Consider the following 7,621-nt stretch of genomic DNA (forward strand, 5'->3'; position numbering starts at 1 on the left):
ATAGAACAGTTGCTAAAGGAAAGCTGCTGAATAGTGTGACCAACCGTTTTATGGGACACATCTGGTGCATTAGTTCAGGATGTGCAGTGCAGGAGAACAGAGCCTTTTGCCCAGAGTGAGAAGGAAGCTAACTCCACATGTATACGTTTTGTGGACATGCAGAGAGGTTGAACAATTATGAGTTAATTGTGTAAGCTAATAGGAGGGGTGTTTGTAATGTCATTTCAGAATAGCTGAGGAGGAAACGGAGGAGAATTATTGTTTTAAAATCTCAAATGAACGGTTTACACCTGTTAATGTTACATTTAGAACAGCTGTTTCTTTTATTATCAGTAAACAGATGCAGAAAGTAATGGAATGTTTTAAAGCAATATGTTAATCCTGTCTTCCACTACCTAACATTTCCCAATATCATGATTAACTGTAATGCTGCTGTCATCTGCAGTTAAAGATTATTTACTTATTATTTTAATCACATTTTTATCTGAAGTCATAAATGTTTATCCCAAGTTATTGTAATCTTTCACCAACCCGGGCTAAGTCTTTTTGCACATCAGTAATTTTATTCATGATTTCATTGGGCTGAATTACTCAGCAAAGCAACCCCCAACTTTGGTTTTGCCCAAAGGTTGTTCTTGTATTTATAATTTCACCCCGAAATGAAACAAGCTGTGTTTTTAAAGGGAAAAAAAAAATTGCTCTTGAGGGCCCAGGGTAACGTGCATTTTAGATGAACTCCATATGAAGTTGATTACAGGTGAAACTTTGCCAGAACATGCTCAGTTAGGTCAAGCATGGTAATTGGGATAGTGCCAATCAGGTGGTATAGAAGAGATTGTTCTTTACTGCACAGAATCTTTTTGTGACAAAGTAGTTTTAGTTCACTTAATTTCTTATGAGAAATGTGTTGTGCTACCAAGGCTTTGAAATAAAGAACAGCTCTGAGTCTGACAGCCTTGTGGAAAAGAAGTCTCAAAACTGCAGATACAATACCATGTGTACTTAGGAAAAAACCCCAAAACTAGTATTCCAAGATATTTAAAAATTACTGCCTAAACAGACATGAAGTTTTCTAGAAACCTGTACCTGCCACTCAGATGCTCGAAGGTAGTTTTTCAACTGAAAAATTTATCTGCCTTCATTTTACAATTAGGGTATTTGTAAATGTTATAAAACATGTAGCATTTCAGTGAGGTGACGTGCGATTCTGGAGCGTTACTGACTCACACTCCAGGAACGGAAGCGCAGAAGATTAATACTGTATAACTGGTTTGGCAGATTAGTTTTCAGGAAATGTAGAGACCAGTAAATATGGCAGCTGCATTATTAAAATACTGTATTCAAGCCCAGGTTAAATTGTTCATTCATGCATGGAGTAACTCAGCATTAATTGAATCATTACATTTTTTAGATATTTTAGATCACCGATATTCTTTGCTTCAGCTCTTGAAATGCCTGATAAATTACAATATTCACAAGGAACAAGCATTTTGACAGAGGAATGCTTTATAAAGTATTTATATGTGAGTGTTCTCTTGTCAGGTCAATGCAGTAATAAAACTGCACTGGTAGAACTAAGATCCTGTCTTAATTCTAATGTCAGGCAGCCTGTTTGTGCAGGATTTTAAAGATGCTTAGTCAGGTAAAACCATCTAAGATGATATAAAATAATAAAGAGGTTATGTCTTTTTTTTTTTTGTTCTTGTTAGCCTGGTACTTCTTATGTTAGATAAATGAGAGTTGTTCACAATGAAAGGTAAGAGAGTTTATTAAAAAGGAGGAGAGGGCGAAACCTGCTCGTATTCATTAAGTAGCGTTACGAGAGTCCCATCATCTCATTTCAAGAGAAGGGGAATAATTTTTGATATAATTTGAATTTTACATATAAAATGGTTTTTGAAAGGCAAATAGTTCCAGCTGTGAGGAGGGAATTGAGGTGTGATTCCTGTTAGAGTTGGGCAAAACAGACTAGTAGTAAACTGATTATTTCAAAGGAATATGCTGTTGGATTTCTGTTCTTCACCTAAGCAGGCAGAGTTCGACTATTTAGTGGGTTAACATTCCTGACATTCCCTGACACCTTAGGTGTGCATAATTTAGAAACCTGTTAATAATTACTAAGACAAATGAAACTGCAGAAAACTGTTCCCACATTAGAGAAATTCATATAGTTGCTTCTCCCACAAGGTAGCCTTCTCTGTTGCAGAACCTTTTCATAAATCTTCACATTCAGCTTCAAAATGCCCTTTTCCAAAGTGGCTTGTCCCAGATCCCATTGCCATTTAGGAGTGCCATACCTCTATGCTTTATTTACAATGACCTTTGAACAACTGAAAATGCTGCCAACTCCTTTAGGAAGTGTGGCTTTGAAACTTCAGTTTTGATCTATGTCTGCAGATAAGTAAATGTGATTATGCATCAATTATAACAGCAATAAAATGGATACTGACCTTTTAGAATAATTGTATTTTATACTCTTAGTGAGCTTCACTGTAGAACACACCACCTGAAAGTGCACCAGCCACTTGTAGATTATAGAAACTGAAGAAACAGCTCAATCAGCCTTAGACTGGATGCAGAGTTTACAGGGGGGAAAAATCCCAATTCTGCAATTCAGCTTACCCTGTTGTGTTTTCACTGTGATGAGCATGAATATAATAGTTAATGGTCGTGTGCAGTTCATTCTTGTCTAATTGTGAACTTCTTGTGGAGTCCTCAGGGCTATATAGTTTCTGACTGTGTTACTCCAAATCATCAGCAGTTATGCAGCTTTTCATTATTGTTGTGTCCTGCTTCTTCTGAGTTTATTTAGGTACCATGTAGCAGCAAACTGTTGTGTTGAATTCTTTAGTCAGAGAAAGTAATGAGTGTTTCAAGCACAACTGGATTTTTTTTTTGTTGTTTTTTTAAACCTGTGTGGATGCAGAACTAACAAGACTAAAATCAAGTCCATCTAAGGAAAGGCTTAAATGATAAAATATGTTGCAATAATGGTCTTGCCAGTCTTCTTCTGGTTGCCTGTCTAAGTCTTTTTCGCTGAAAAATCTGGAGCAAGTATTTTGGCATAGCAGTTTGTTGTAAGGAAGATTTAATAGCTTGTTATGTCCTATTTCTATAAACAGAAGTCATTTAGAGTTCAGCAGATATATTTAGAATCAGCATTTGTGCTGGTAGTTGCAAGCTAAATAAAATAATCTTTGAAAAGATCAATATACAGAAGGGAATATGCAGGTTCAATTTTACCTCACAACTAATACTCTTTTAAGAGACTTAGACATTTTCACAAATAGGAACCTACAATATTTGGTATCACATTTATTTTTTAATTTACAAATCTTTTTAACAATGAGTTTGTGTTGTGTGCAAATGTTAATAGGTTTAAGAGAACTCTGTGGTTACTGCTGTACAATAGGTTTGTTCCTGCTCTCTTTACTCTGGCAAAATTCTGTCATCTTCATAGGGGGAGATTTCACTGACTCAAGGAGTGCAATATGAGGCCCAATGAAATGGACAGCCAGAAGCTCTGGAGAGGTCTTCTCTACTTTCAACTGGTTTGGGACAAAATATCAGTAGAAGTTTACATTGAGTGATCTGTAATCTAATCTCTGATTTGTTGACTTCAAGGTATGTGTGATATCTGAGAAACATGCACAAAGTCAGTTTAAGTTATGAGTTTTATAGCAAATAGTAAATGAAAACCATAGCGACCTTTTAGTCTTGCTGATCGTGTGTAACATCATGAAGATGTTCATCTGTTGACCTCTACTAATCACAGTAACAGGGCTCTTGCTCAGGGAGTAGCAGGCACAAACTCTTGTATATTTGTTCTTCTGCTCTGTCTTTTTATTGAAAAATATCTGCAATTAAAATGTTTGTAACCACACCTTAGTGCAATTTTTGCATATTCTGTTTTGGAAAAGATAAAAGTTCTTTTCTTACAAAAAAAGGTTTTACTTAGTGGTGCAAATAGACATCAGTGCCCGAGTTCAAGTTTCAGTTGTTTTTGTGACCCTGATCACTGACTCTGGCCATGTTTGGTGTGAAGTCTAATAATTTTTGTTATATGATATCTGGTATAGATTTTCCCAAACCCTCAGGAGTTTGAAGTCTACTAAATAAAACCATAGTAGATGTTGCACTTAAATATATTTTTCCTCCTGTAATTTAACTGTTGTAATTTCTTTTATATTAAGTGTCCATGCTTTCAGCATCACAAAAAAAGTCACCCAATCATGTGATCACACCACCACCCTTAAGGAAGTATCTTGCAAAGATTGTTTTGCAAATGACTAAAACCTTTGTTTTCTCTTCTCATGTCTAACCAGATGATTATTCAGTTTTTACCATGTTTGAATTCTGATTGTTTCACTGAGCCTAAGATAAGTTTCCATGTAGATATGTTTTTTTAAAATGTCAATAGTGAAAAGGGAAAACATGAGCACATTTTTTTTCCTCATTACTTACAGAGATTATAAAATCATACTTTACAGTGTTGGTACCTGTTCATCCAAGTGCATGAAGCATGAAGTTTTATACCCAAATGAGTCCTGTGATGCCCCTTTGTCCCCTCATCAGACTGGAGTGTTGAAAAGAGGGCTGGCCATGTGGCTGGCTGTTGGCAAATCTGGGAGCAGAACCGAACATGCTGATAGAGTTTCCCCACTTTAACTGCACCGGGACTCTACTTGTGGAGAAAATGATATGCTGGTACCAAATGATGCATATGATGTGCAACACAAAAGTTTTCCTGTTTTCGTTCTATATGACATGACCTGTGGGCTAACTGAAGAAAACATCTCTGAGAAAGTGCTACATCTACAGATACAAGTGTTCCTATTGATACGTTATTTTTCTAAGATTTTGCTGAGTAAAGCTATTTCCATACATAAGCTTTTTGGCCATCTGCAACTGCTTGTCAGTGAGCCTGGTTTGAGAACACTGGCCGTAATTGTAACCTCAGGAATGTGTGACCAGCTCGCGGCCAGCTGTGCATGCCCTGACTTTTCCCAGGTGTTAAGATACATGGCCACTTTTGTTCGCCTTAACCAAAGGGGAAAATACAGCCCTTGTTTTTCCCCACCTTGTATGAAGCATAAAAACTGCTGGGTTTTGTTATTTTTTTAATAGGTCGTAGCAAACAACTACGTCAAGTTGTCCATGTTGTTTAATTGTTGGACATATGTGACACAGGATGTTGCATCTGTATGATAGTATGTATTTAGAGAAATACAAAAAGGGTACTCAGTGCACCATGGCCTGGCTATAAATTAACAGGGCTGACCCTGCAAATCACGTAACTGCTCTTTTTTTTTATTGTTGTTGTTTGAAAAAGATTTTACTTCTGTTTCGATAGCATAGATATTTCTGCAGTTCTCACTCTTTGGCCAGAGTGAGTTTTGCTGCATTTTCTTATTGATTTTATTTTAATGTTCCATTTCATGTTCATAGGAACACTTACTAGCTGCCTTCTACATGGGAACTCCTCCTAAAAGCAAAGCAGAGTTGTCTGCATAGGGTGTTCTGCATTTTGTCTTTTATCTGTGAAGCACTTTCTTTACTTGTGTAGTGTTTTCTGTATTCAAGGTGAGGAATGAATAGCTTGAAAGCAATATGTATGAGCACAGGTCTCCTCCTTAGAGATGCTGGAGTGGGAGAGCATTTCTAGTAATCATGAGGACAAAATTTGCTTCATAGCCTGTGACACTTGTTTAATCAAGTAAAAAGCAAAAACATGGCAATAAGTTATGGACATAATTTGCACAGTGTCAGTGTTATAGAGGAATAAATACATGTCTCAAGTCACTGGTGTTGGCTCTAATTTGCCAACAAGCTGACATGATCTCCACATGGTAGATATGGAAAAGGAGTTAGTTTTTAACTTAGACCAATTCTTTATATGGTCAAAATGACACAGGTTATCCCTAAAAGTAACCTACCTCTGGGGATCAGTTTCTATGTCCATGGAATGAATTCAAGCCTCAGAGCAGGTCTGTCTTCTGTAACACATTCTAAGTTTTTGAAGTATGAGTTTCTGCCTTTTGTGGCTGTTCAAAGCCTGCACTATTGGATTTGATCATCTTTGAACAAAGGAAGGGTACACATATTCTAAACCAATGCTGAGTTTTCCTAAATGCTCAGAAGTCAGGGAGGAGCACATGTGAAAACTTTGCATGTGCCTAAATGCTTTTAAGAATCTAGTTCTTAGAGACTCAAAACCACTCATTGCTTAAGCCTTGAAAAATGTGCCAGAACTGTTTGGGGAGGAGGTGAGGAACATGCCAATCCAGTGCTGGGACCTGCTTAAACGTGAACTTTTAGCAAAGCAAGTTCTCCCTTATAACTGCAGTACTATGGATCAGTCTTGTGTGATGGTCTTGCATAAAAGACTGAATTATGTGCTTTTTCAAGGGTGTTTTTCCAGTTAAAGTCCTGGTCTGTGAATCCTCTTTAAAAACCAGAGACTGTCCACTCTTCCCCAGAGCACATGGAAGAGCTGATAAGTCCTGGAATAAAACTACATGATACAAATCACTCATGATTTGTGCCTCTGATTGACGTCTCTCCAGCGAGGACTCCCAGATATGTACCAGCATTGTGAGATTCCTGTAACCACTGGTCTTCGGTATTTCCTGTGAAACTTAAACCTAATGTTCAAAATCTGCATCAGCACTGAACTATTCTGTCCTTTGTTTTCTGTTTGTCAAGGTGGCTTTTCTCATTAGCATAAATCACGGAGCTCCTGCAGCAGGAGTGTTGTCCACGTGATATACAGCACCTCTGCTGTGGCCAAGGAGTATTTACAGCCAAAAGATACTGCTTTGCTTCAATTGGTGAAGCCTTTCCTTGTTTCTTCTTTCGGTTTCTCATTATAAGATGAAAGAAACAAGGGGCTTTATGTACAATACCATGGTACTTTTACTATAATGCATGTCAAAGGCAAATTAAATGCATCCCTTTGGACATTCAGAAGTTTAAAAACAATGAAGTAACAATATCTCTGGTGCATTACATTAGACTATAATAAGGAGCCTAAATGACTCTAAATTGTGTGTAACCTGATTGAAGAAATAAGACAACTTTGTGGGGTATGGATAGATAATGTAAACAATTTCAAAGAGTATTTGGCAGTCTCCTGGAATTTGCTCCAAATGCTTTTGGTACAATGGGAGGGAAAAGCTGTGCTCCACCATGGCCTCACTTGGTATTTTATTTTGGAGGAAGGAGACTTGGAAACAAGTCTACTTTTTTTTTTTTAAGCTACTTAAAGCTAACAGTGGAAAAAAAAAGTAAGATGAGCTGCATGCTTATATTTCTTCTTCCTGCTCATCTTTCTTATATTCATTGTTGCCTTCAATTTGGTTTTACTTAAGCCAAAAGAATTAAAATGCACATGCATATATATATATATCTACTATCATAAGATATATTAGTAAGAGTAATTGGTGACAACTGCTCACTTCATGAATGAAACAAGTGCTGTAGTTTCCTGCTCTTTCTCCAAACCTGATGCTGGAGAAGCAATAGGTATTTCTGATGTCTTCCTGTCTGTGTATCCTTATAGTATTTATTGTTAGACTGACTGAGATGATCTTGAGCTCTTTTGTGTGAGAGCTTTCCTATT

Source organism: Corapipo altera, unplaced genomic scaffold (assembly GCF_003945725.1).
Source record: "Corapipo altera isolate COAL_440 unplaced genomic scaffold, ASM394572v1 45, whole genome shotgun sequence".
In the NCBI taxonomy this organism is placed as follows: Eukaryota; Metazoa; Chordata; class Aves; order Passeriformes; family Pipridae; genus Corapipo; species Corapipo altera.